This window comes from Piliocolobus tephrosceles, chromosome 20 (assembly GCF_002776525.5).
Source record: "Piliocolobus tephrosceles isolate RC106 chromosome 20, ASM277652v3, whole genome shotgun sequence".
NCBI lineage: Eukaryota > Metazoa > Chordata > Mammalia > Primates > Cercopithecidae > Piliocolobus > Piliocolobus tephrosceles.
Genome location: NC_045453.1, coordinates 44,036,593 through 44,047,927, shown reverse-complemented (window position 1 = coordinate 44,047,927; position 11,335 = coordinate 44,036,593). Strand labels below are relative to the sequence as shown.

The following is an 11,335-nucleotide window of genomic DNA, read 5'->3' as shown; positions in this document are numbered from 1 at the left end:
TTGATTGTCTTGTCAAATCGTAGAGTTAAGTTGCTGAGACAGTGCAGATACGTTTGGTAGAGCTGAGTGAATTTGGGGTGTAGCTATTGGCCTTGAAATAGATTCATTTCCATTCCTTCCACCTGGGATCGTGGCCTCTGCCTTATTTGGATGGAGCCCTCATTATGAAACCAATTTATCTGGCTCATATTACACAATGTGTTAAATACCTTGTTACCTCTTTAAATGTAGACATTTTGGTCATAGTCAAAGTTGAATACTCAGAACTTAAAAACACCCACAAGGTGTTAATAAAACCAAGTTCAATTTTAAAAAAAGAAGAAATGAATCCAATTCTTTACAAATCTCAAGACTGAAGTTCGAAGAGACAGGAGACATAATGTGGTCCATACCCCACCCAATATTGGGGGTGAGGGGTCTGTACAGCATCCTTGGTAGGTGTGTATCTAGCCCTGCTTGAGTACTTCCAGAGCTGGGAAGCTCACTGTCTCAAAAAGCAACCTATTCTCTGGTTAGACAACAATGATGCTAAAAAGCTTCTCTTTCTGCTTGTGGAAATCTGCTTTCCTGCCCTTCCATCTCCCCTTTTACTCTGTCACCCGGGGCTGCTGAGACTCCCTCTGCACTTCCTCCTCTTGCACTCCCTCCCCCTGGTAGTTCTTCAAATTCTTGAAAGCAGCCATCTGCACCCTTACTTAAGGCTTCTTTTCTCCAGTAATATATAGTCAGGTTGAAAGGAGGCAGGTACAAACCTGCTCAGTGGCATCCCTGGAGCACAGAGCAATAAGGAGAGGGTAAGATATTGAGAAAATATTCCTAAGGAAACTTTATTTAAACTTTTTTTTTTTTTAAGACAGAGTTTCGCTCTTGTTCCCTAGGCTGGAGTGCAATGGCAGGATCTTGGCTCATTGCAACCTCCGTCTCCCAAGTTCAAGCAATTCTCCTGCCTCAGCCTCCCGAGTAGCTGGAATTATAGGCATGCACCACCATGCTCAGCTAATTTTTTGTATTTTTAGTAGAGATGGGGTTTCTCCATGATGGTCAGGCTGATCTCGAACTCCCAACCTCAGGTGATCCGCAAAAAAGAAGAAATAAGAATATAAGGATTATAAGAGAAAACAGCAAAACTACTATTGTTTGTAGTCAGTATCATTGTCTATGGAAAACCCAAAAGAATCTGTAGATAAGTTATTAGAATTAATAAGAGAGTTTAGCAAGGTCGCAGTGTAGAAAATCTGAATGTGGGCTCGGCACAGTGGCTCATGCCTGTAATTCCATCACTTTGGGAGGCCAAGGTGGGCGGATCAAGAGGTCAAGAGATTAAGACCATCCTGGCCAACATAGTGAAACCCCGTCTCTACTAAAAATACAAAAATTAGCTGGGCATGGTGGTGCATGCCTTAGTCCCAGGTACTCGGGAGGCTGAGGCAGGAGAATCACTTGAACCCAGGAGGTGGAGGTTGCAGTGAGCTGAGATCGCACCACTGCACTGCAGCCTGGCAATAGAGCAACACTGCGTCTCAAAAGAAAGAAAGAAAGAAAGAAAATCTGAGTGTGTAAGGTTTGAGTGTCAATTAAATTTCTACATGACAGCAACAGTCAGAAAAATAAAAAGACTAATCAAAAAATGATTTAAAACACAACAAAAATACAAAGCCCCTTGGAATTGATTTTTTAAAAGTATTGTGCAAGCTCTTTGTGTATAAAATTAGAAAACTTTATTGGTAGCCGGGCGTGGTGGTGTGCACCTGTAGTCCCAGAGACTCAGGAGGCTGAGGTGGGAGGATCACCTGAGTCCAGGACGTGGAGATTGCAGTGAGCCTATATGGCGCCACTGCACTCCAGCCTGGGCCACAGAAAAAGAAGACCCTGTCTAAAAGACAATCAAACAACAACAACAACAAAAATCTTTATTGGAAGACATTAAAGAAGGCACTAATCAATAGAAAGTTTTACCATATTAATGGATTGGAAGATTCAGAATCAAAGAGGCCAAAAATCTCCAAATTCATCTGTCACTGTAATACAATTTTAAAAAATACTTGACAGTCTTTTTGTGGGACATGATAAATTTCTTTCAAAGTTTATGTGAAAGAAGAGTCGAAACACTCCTGAAGGACAAGGTATGTAGACTTGCTCGATCAGATATCAATAGTAATTAAAATGATGTGGCATTCATTCACAGAGGGACCAGTGGTACCTGAGAGAGCTTGGAAACAGCCCCACACATATGTGTGCATTGATTTATGAGAGAGGGTATGCAGTGCATCAGGGAAAGATGTCATATTCAATAAATGGAATTGGAACAAGTGGTTATCCATTTGGGAAAAATAAAAGAAAAATAAAGGAAACTGAATAACACATATCAGTTTCTGGTGGATTAAACATTTAGATGTGTGTGAATACATATACACGTATATGCACATAGACAATGTAGAAGAATATGTTTATGGCCACAGGGCAAGAAAGAATTTCTTAAATAAGACCCAAAAAATAAACCACAAAAGAAAAATGGTTTTCACCTTGAAGAAATGTGAATTTAAAAAAGAAAAGAAAAAGGTTGGGGCCAGGCACAGTGGCTCACGCCTGTAATCCCAGCACTTTGGGAGGCCAAGGCAGGCAGATCATGAGGTCAGGAGATCGAGACCATCCTGGCCAACATGGTGAAACCCCGTCTGTACTAAAACTACAAAAAATTAGCCAGGCGTGGTGGCGTGCACCAGTAGTCCCAGCTATTCAGGAGGCTGAGGCAGGAGAATTGCTTGAACCCAGGAGGCAGAGGCTGCAGTGAGCCGAGATAATGTCACTGCACCCCAGTCTAGGCAACAGAGCCATACTCTGTCTCAAAAAGAAAAGAAAAGAAAAGGTTGATAAATTTAATTGTAGACAAATTAAGAATGTCTTTATCAAAACACACAATAAGGAGAATGATATGCTAAACAATAAACTGAGTAAACTTTTTGAACACATTTCTCTTACAAATGATGAGAATCCACAATATATAAAGAACTCTTATGAAAATCAATTTTAAAAAAAGACAAACTCAATAGAAAAATGGCAAAAGACATGAACGGGCATCTCCAGGAAAACATTAACATATAAACATACATATAAAAGATGCTCAATCTCATTCATAAACAAGAAAATGCAAATTAAAATGACAATGAAATACTGTTTTATGTCAGACTGACAAAATCGAGAAGTCTGAAAATATCAAGTATTGGTGAGGGCACCAAGCAATAGGTTTGACTTTATTTAGTAAAATTGAGCCAGATATTCCAATCCACATTTTTAATCTAGAAAAAGTCATACATTAGTGCACCAAGAGTCACAGGCAAGAATATTCATAGTATCATCATTCATAATGTTCCAAAAAATAAAAACTCAACCTAAAAATAAAAGACACAACCCAATTATCTGTCAATAACTAATTGGATGAATAAATTGTGATAAATTTATGCAATAAAAATACATGACCCCACAGCCACACACATCAATAAAGCCACACAATCAAATATATAGTTGAATGAAAAAAGTAAATTACAAAAAAACTTATAATATTCAAATTATTTTTAAAAACACATAAAAGTGAACAATAGGCTATTTAGGAATGCAAACATATGTGTTAAAACCATTACACAACAGGCCAAGCGTGGTGACTGAGGCGTTTAATCCCAGCACTTTGGGAGGCCAAGGTGGACAGATCGTCTGAGGGATCCTGAGGTCAGGAGTTCAAATCCTGAGGTCAGGAGTTCAAGATCAGCCTGGTCAACATAACAGAACCCTGTTTCTACAAAAATACAAAAATTAGCTGGGCATGGTGGTGCACACCTGTAATCCCAGTTACTCGGGAGGCTCAGGCAAGAGAATTGCTTGAACCCAGAAGGTGTAGGTTGCAGTGAGCCAAGATCCCAACACTGTACTCCAGCCTGTGCAACAGAGCAAGACTCTGTCTCAAAAAGATAAAAAAAAGGAAAAACAACAACAACAAAAAGAAAACTATTAGGCAACAATGGACAATTATGGAAGAATATCAAAAGAATTATGATGAAGAAAAAAGCCAATCTCAAAGTTTACATATTTTATGATTCCATTTATATAACATTCTTGAAATGACAAAATTAAAAAAATGGAGAAAAGATTTAGTGGTTGCTAGGAGTTAAGGATTTGTAAAAGGAAGACACAAAATATTCTTGTGGCATTGGAATTGTGCAGTATCTTGAATGTGGTGGTTGATATACAAGCCTATATTGCATGGTGAAATTGTATAGAACTAAGTACACACACACACACACACACACACAAATGAGTACAGGTAAAATGGGGTAAATCTGAATAAAAGCTGTGGATTGTTTCAATGTCAATATCCTGCTTGTGATATCATACTCTAATTCTATAAGATTTACGGTAGGAGAAGACAGGAAAAGGGCACACAACTGCCTATGAATTTGTATTATCTCAAAATTAATAATTTAAATAATCATTAGTTACAGTAAGAAAATGATTAATAACAAAAGTCAGGATAGTAGTGACTACCAGGGGGAGAGGAAAGGGTATACACAAGGAGTGTCCCAACACAAAGAAAATATAAATGTTTACTTTGGGAGGCCGAGACGGGCGGATCACGAGGTCAGGAGATCGAGATCATCCTGGCTAACCCGGTGAAACCCCGTCTCTACTAAAAATACAAAAAACTAGCCCGGCGAAGTGGCGGGCGCCTGTAGTCCCAGCTACTCAGGAGGCTGAGGCAGGAGAATGGCGTAAACCCGGGAGGCGGAGCTTGCAGTGAGCTGAGATCCGGCCCCTGCACTCCAGCCCTGGCGACAAAGCAAGACTTCGTCTCAAAAAAAAAAAAAAAAGAAAAGAAAGAAAGAAAGAAAAGATAAATGTTTGAGGTGATGAATTTCCCAATTACCCTAATTTGATCATCACACATTGTATACATCTATCAAAATATCACAGGTACCCCCAAAATATGTACAACTATCGTATGTCAATAAAAAAATTCAACAAAATGGCCAGACGCGGTGACTCATGCATGTAATCCCAGCACTTTGGGAGGTAAAGATGGGCGGATTACTTGAGGCCAAGAGTTCACCAACATGGCAAAACCCTGTCTCTACTAAAAAAAAAAAAATTAAAAATAAATTCAACGATCCCTCCCCGCCCCCTGGGCCGCTCCGCACCCTGGAGTGACTCGGCACTGAGAGTCCCGGGAGAAGACGCCGCGGTCGCCACCTCTTCTGTCCAGGCCTCGGCCTTCCTGAGCGTCTTTGCTTCCTCTCCCAGATCGTCTTCTCCTTCAGTTTCGAAGCCAGTGGCGTCGCGGCCACCCTGCCGGGCTCTCTATGAGGATGGTGGGGGTGAAGCCCGTCGGGAGCGACCCAGATTTTCAGCCAGAGCTGAGCGGCGCGGGCTCCAGACTCGCCGTGGTCAAGTTCACCATGAAAGGGTGCGGGCCATGTTTGAGGATTGCCCCAGCATTCAGTTCTTTGAGTAATAAATATCCACAGGCTGTTTTCTTGGAAGTCGATGTACATCAATGTCAGGGAACAGCAGCAACAATATATCAGTAACACCTACATTTTTGTTTTTTCGAAACAAAGTGAGAATTGATCAATATCAAGGAGCAGTTGTGGGATTAAAAGAAAAAATCTAGCAGCACTTAGAAAATGACCCTGGAAGCAGTGAAGACACAGATATTCCAAAAGGCTATATGGATTTAATGCCTTTTATTAACAAAGCTGGTTGTGAATGTCTTAATGAAAGTGATGAGCATGGATTTGACAACGGTTTAGGAAGACACGACCTTCTTGGAATCTGACTGTGATGAACAGCTACTTATTACTGTGGCATTCAGTCAACCTGTTAAGCTTTATTCCATGAAATTTCAAGGACCAGATAATGGTCAGGGCCCTAAATATGTAAAAATTTTTATCAGCCTACCCCGATCTATGGATTTTGAAGAGGCAGAAAGAAGTGAACCAACTCAAGCTCTGGAACTGACAGGATGATATTAAGAAGATGGCATTGTTCCACTTCGTTATGTTAAGTTTCAGAATGTTAACAGCATAACTATATTTGTTCAGTCGAATCAAGGTGAAGAGGAAACAAGAATTTCGTATTTTACTTTTATTGGTACTCCAGTCCAGACAACAAATATGAATGACTTCAAACGAGTAGTTGGCAAAAAAGGAGAACCACTAACGTGCAAAAGACACTGGACAACCATATTGCAATCAGATCTACAACTCCTGGATAATTGCTTGATTCTCGCCAGAGACTGTCAATGTTTCATTCATTGCCATGACCAATAAATCATTGCTTTTGTTCAGATGGTACCACTAGTGTTTCCATTGTAATCTTGACACGTGCAATTGTAAATTAAAGTCACTACTTTTGCCAAGCTTAAAAAATAAATAAATAAATAAATAACTTCCACAAAGCTCACTGATTTGTTGAGATTGACTCTGGCCCTGTTGACTGCTGATGCTGTGCTCCAGCCTTCTCAGTTAGGGGACTCAAGATCTGTTTGGGACCTGGATTGTCTGGTAAGAGTCAGACTTGACAGCAACCCCTCTTTCGAGGTTGAACCTTGAGTCCCGTTCCTTTTGGTAGATCTAATGGATTACTGTTCTGCAGCCAGTTCTTCATGTGGTACCTGTTAGGCCAGTCCTGGGGGGGGAGGCATGCTCCTCTTTCTTTGCCACAGAACAAACACTAGTCAGTCTTGCAAAGCCTTTCTTTCACTTTAAAGTGAGATTGTTAATTCCAATTTGGTTAAAAACTTCCTAAAAGAGAAAATGTAGTCTACTGATTTGGAATAGGTAAATGGACTTTAAACTTTCTTTAAAGTTGGTAGGTACCGTTCGATTATAGTCTTGAGGTTCATATGAAACTAGTGTTACCTTATTTTGATTTCCTTGATCAGTTCAGGGCCTGAAACGTCTGCGATAGGGGAGGCAAAAGAATTCAATATTTTCTGTATGAAAGCATTTTTCACCAAAATGAGCCTCATCCCTTTATGCAAAACACACACACTAAAGGAAATAGGGAAACAGCCTTTTAATTTTATTTATTTATTTTTTTGAGATAGAGTCTCATTCTGTTGCCCAGGCTGGAGTGCAGTGGTGCCATCTTGGCTCACTGCAACCTCTGTCTCCTGGGTTCAAGCGTTTCTCCTGCTTCAGCCTCCCAAATAGCTGGGACTATAGGTCACTACTTTTGCCACCACACCCAGCTAATTTTTGTATTTTTGGTAGAGATGGAGTTTCACCATATTGGCCAGGCTGGTCTCAAACTCCTGAGCTCGAGTGATCTGCCCACCTCAGTCTCCCAAAGTGCTGGGATTACAGGCGTGAGTCACCATGCCCAGCTGAAACTGCCTTTTTATTTCTCCTTACCGTGTATAAGTTCAGTCATTGTCTTTAACACTGTCTCAAATACCTGTTTTTTGTTTTGGATAGTATCTTTTCTGAAGAAGAAGCCGAACTTTCCACAGAGAGGCCCTGGAGTCTAAAATTATCAGAAAATTAATTTAATTGTGTCTTCTATTATGATCTCTTGTTCTGACAATAAGAATCCTTATTACTGTTAAAAAAAAAAAATCAACAAAAATCCCAAGGAAAGACAAAGAGAGGCTGGGATTTCAAAAAGGTTCAACAAAAATCCCAAGAAAAGACAAAGAGAGGCTGTGGTTTCAGGCTGGTAATGTTGGATTTCTAAACCAGGAAAGTAAGAAAAAGTATTATTATTATTATTATTTTGAGATGGAGTTTTGCTCTTGTTGCCCCGGATGGAATGCAATGGCATGATCTCAGCTCACTGCAGCCTCTGCCTCCCATGTTCAAGCGATTCTCCTACCTCAGCTTCCCAAGTAGCTGGGATTACAGGCTAATTTTTTGTATTTTTGGTAGAGACAGGGTTTCATCAGGTTGGTCAGGCTGGTCTCAAATTGCTGACCTCAAGTGATCCACCCACCTCGGCCTCCCAAAGTGCTGGGATTACAAGCATGAGCCACTGTGCCCAGCCAGAATAATTATTATTGTTTCACTGTGTATATATATATAATACACACTCTTATCTGTAAAATATATTTTACGACAATTTTTTTTGAGGTATAGTTGACAAGAATTGTATACATTCAAGGTATAGGTGATGTTTTGCTATACACATACACTGTGAAATGATTACTTTAGTCAAGCTAATTAATGTATTCATCACCTCACAGAGATACGTGTATGTGTGTGTATGTGTGTGGTGAAAATACTTAAGATCTCCTCCATTAGCAAATTTCAAGTATACAATACAGTGTTATTTACTATAGTCACTATCCTGTACATTAGATCTCTAGAGCTTATTCATCTAATTACAGAAAGTTTGTAACCTTTGGTCAACATCATCCCTTTTCCCCCATCCCCTCCCCCTGGTAACCGCCCTTCTACTTTCTGCTTCTATGAATTTGACTTTTTAAGATTCCACATGTAAGCGAGATCATGCAATATCTGTACTTCTCATCCTCCAGGTTCATCCATGTTGTAGAAAATGGCAGAATTTCCTTCTTTTTTAAGGCTGGATAACATCCCATTATATATATATATGTATAGTATATATATATTTTACGTTTATATATTATATATTAACAAGCCACCAAAGAAAGGTATATATCCAAAGGAAATATATATTATATATAATAAATAAAATATAGCCAGGCGTGGTGGCTCATGCCTGTAATCCCAGCTACTCAGGAGGCTGAGGCAGGAGAATGGCTTGAACCCGGGAGGCAGAGGTTGCAGTGAGTGGAGATCACGCCATTGCACTCCAGGCTAGGAGACAGAGTGAGACTCCATCTTGAAAATAATTAATTAATTAAAAAATATATATATACACCATGTAAGATATACACATGTTCTTTATCCATTCATCTGTGGATGAACACTTCAGTTGTTTCTGTATCTTGGCTACTGTGAATAATGTTGCAGTGAACACAGGATATCTCTTCGAGATACTGATTTTATTTCCTTTGGATATATACCCAGAGGTAGGACTCTTGGATCATATGGTAGTTCTATTTTTATTTTTTTGAGATACTTCCCTACTGTTTTCCACAATGGCTGTACCAATTTACATTCCCACCAACAATTTCTGAGGGTTCCCCTTTCTCCACATCCTTGCCAACACTTGTTATTTGTTGCCTTTTTGGTAATAGTCACCCTAACAGTTGTGAGATGGTATCTCATGGTGGTCTTGATTTGCATTTCCCTGATGATTAGTGATGTTGACTATATCACTGTTAGTCATTTCACGTACCTGTCAAGCCAGTTTGTATGTCTTCTTTGGAAAAATGTCTATTCATGTCCTTTGCCCATTTTTTAATTGGGTTATTTGGGGTTTTTTGTTATTGAGTTGCATGACTTCCTTATTTATTTTGGGTACACTCTTATTGAATATATGTTTGCAAACATTTTCTCCTATTCCATGGGTTGCTTTGTCCTTTTGTTGATTGTCACAATAATTTTTTTTTTTTTTTTTTTAAGCAAGGGATTCCTCTGTTGCCCAGGCTGGAGTGCAATGGCATGATCTTGGCTCACTGCAACATCCACCTCCTGGGTTCAAGAGATTCTCCTGCCTCAGCCTCCCAAGTAGCTGGGATTACAGGCACCCACCACCACACTGGGTTAATTTTTGTATTTTTAGTGGAGACAAGGTTTTACTATGTTGGCCAGGCTGGTCTCGAACTCCTGACCTCAGGTGATCCACCTGGCTCGGCCTTCCAAAGTGCTGGGATTACAGGTGTGAGCCACTGCGCCTGGCTGTCACAGTAATTTTTAAAAGAGAAAACCCAATCAGTTAGCATAGTGGGCATGCATCATGCTTTTAGGAACCTGCTGCACACCTTTATGCTTGGGCAATTTTACACTTATGAGTTCACTTCCTCACAACAGAGTCTGCAAATTACTTTCCCAGACTCCATGCTACTGAATGCAAGTGTGTGACCCAGGTTCTATGACAAAGATTTTCCCATAGACTCCAGTTAAAAACAAACAACATAAACAATGCGAACCAAGAGGAGCTGCCAGTGTCTGCTGGGGCAAGGGTGATGGAGAGAGACATTCGCAGCTTGGAGGGTGCTGTGGCCAGGTTCCTGGTGGTCGAGCCCTGTGCTCAGCAAGAATGGTACTTAGTTTCTCAGGCATCCTGGCCAGAGATGGCAGAGACAGACGCCCTCACAGGAGTGGCCTGCACTTTAATTTGAGCGTCGATTCAGGACGCTCCCTTCCAAGATGGAGTCTCCATCTCCAGAGATTCCATGAACTACCTAGCTGTGCTTACACATTCCTTTTCTGATTCAACTGGCTACAGTGGGTTCTGCTGCCACATCTTGGGTCATTGATGGTGTCTCATCATCCCCACCCCATCGCAATTCAAAATAAAAGCAATGCTAAACCACAAAATATGTACTTGTCTTCTTTTTTTTTTTTAGATAGAGTCTCACTCTTGTCACCCAGCCTGGAGTGCATTGGTGCGATCTCAGCTCACTGCAACCTCCACCTCCTGGGTTCAAGCAATTCTCCTGCCTCAGTCTCCCCAATTACAGGCATATGTCACCATGCTGCCTAATTTTTGTATTTTTAGTAGAGATAGGGTTTCACCATGTTGGCCAGGCTGGTCTTGAACTCCTGACCTTAGGTGGTCTGCCCGCCTCAGCCTCCCAAAGTTCTGGGATTACAGATGTGAGCCACCGTGCCTGGCCTATGCTTATCTTAAATCTCCACTTTCTAGGCTATTTTGCAAGGTTCTGGTTAAACTCATCAAAGCAGAATCTCTCTCTCTCTCTCTTTGTCTCTCTCTCTCTTTCTCAGCCCCTCTCCTTTGTCCTCCTGCTTTTTTGGTGTCCTAAATTTATGCCTAATCTGCCTCTAGTCCTGCACTGTCCAAATGGGAACTGCAGTTGGTTACACGTGGCTGCTGGCTATTGAGCCAACTTGACAGGTGGATAGTCTGAAACGAGATGTGCTATAAGGGTAAAATACACACCAGATTACAAATCTTTAACATGAAAAAAATAATGTAAAACATTAACCGTTTGTATATTCATTTACATGTTGAAATGATAGTGTTTTGGATACATCAGGGTAAATGAAATATATTACTAAAATCAATTTTTTAAACTTTTATTCATTTTAAATTTTTTTAAGAGATGAGAATCTCACTATGTTGCCCAGGTTGGAGTCCAGTGCCTATTCACGGACACAATCACGGCTAACTGCAACCTTGAGTTCCTAGGCTCAAGGGATTCTCTTGTTTCAGCCTCTCTAGTAGCTGGGACTACAGG

General features: G+C 40.5%; 1 pseudogene; it reads left to right on the top strand.

The window, feature by feature from the left end:
• The first annotated feature begins 5,319 nt into the window (after nt 1-5,319).
• LOC111546514 lies at nt 5,320-6,317 on the top strand (annotated as a pseudogene).
• The last annotated feature ends 5,018 nt before the right edge of the window (nt 6,318-11,335 follow it).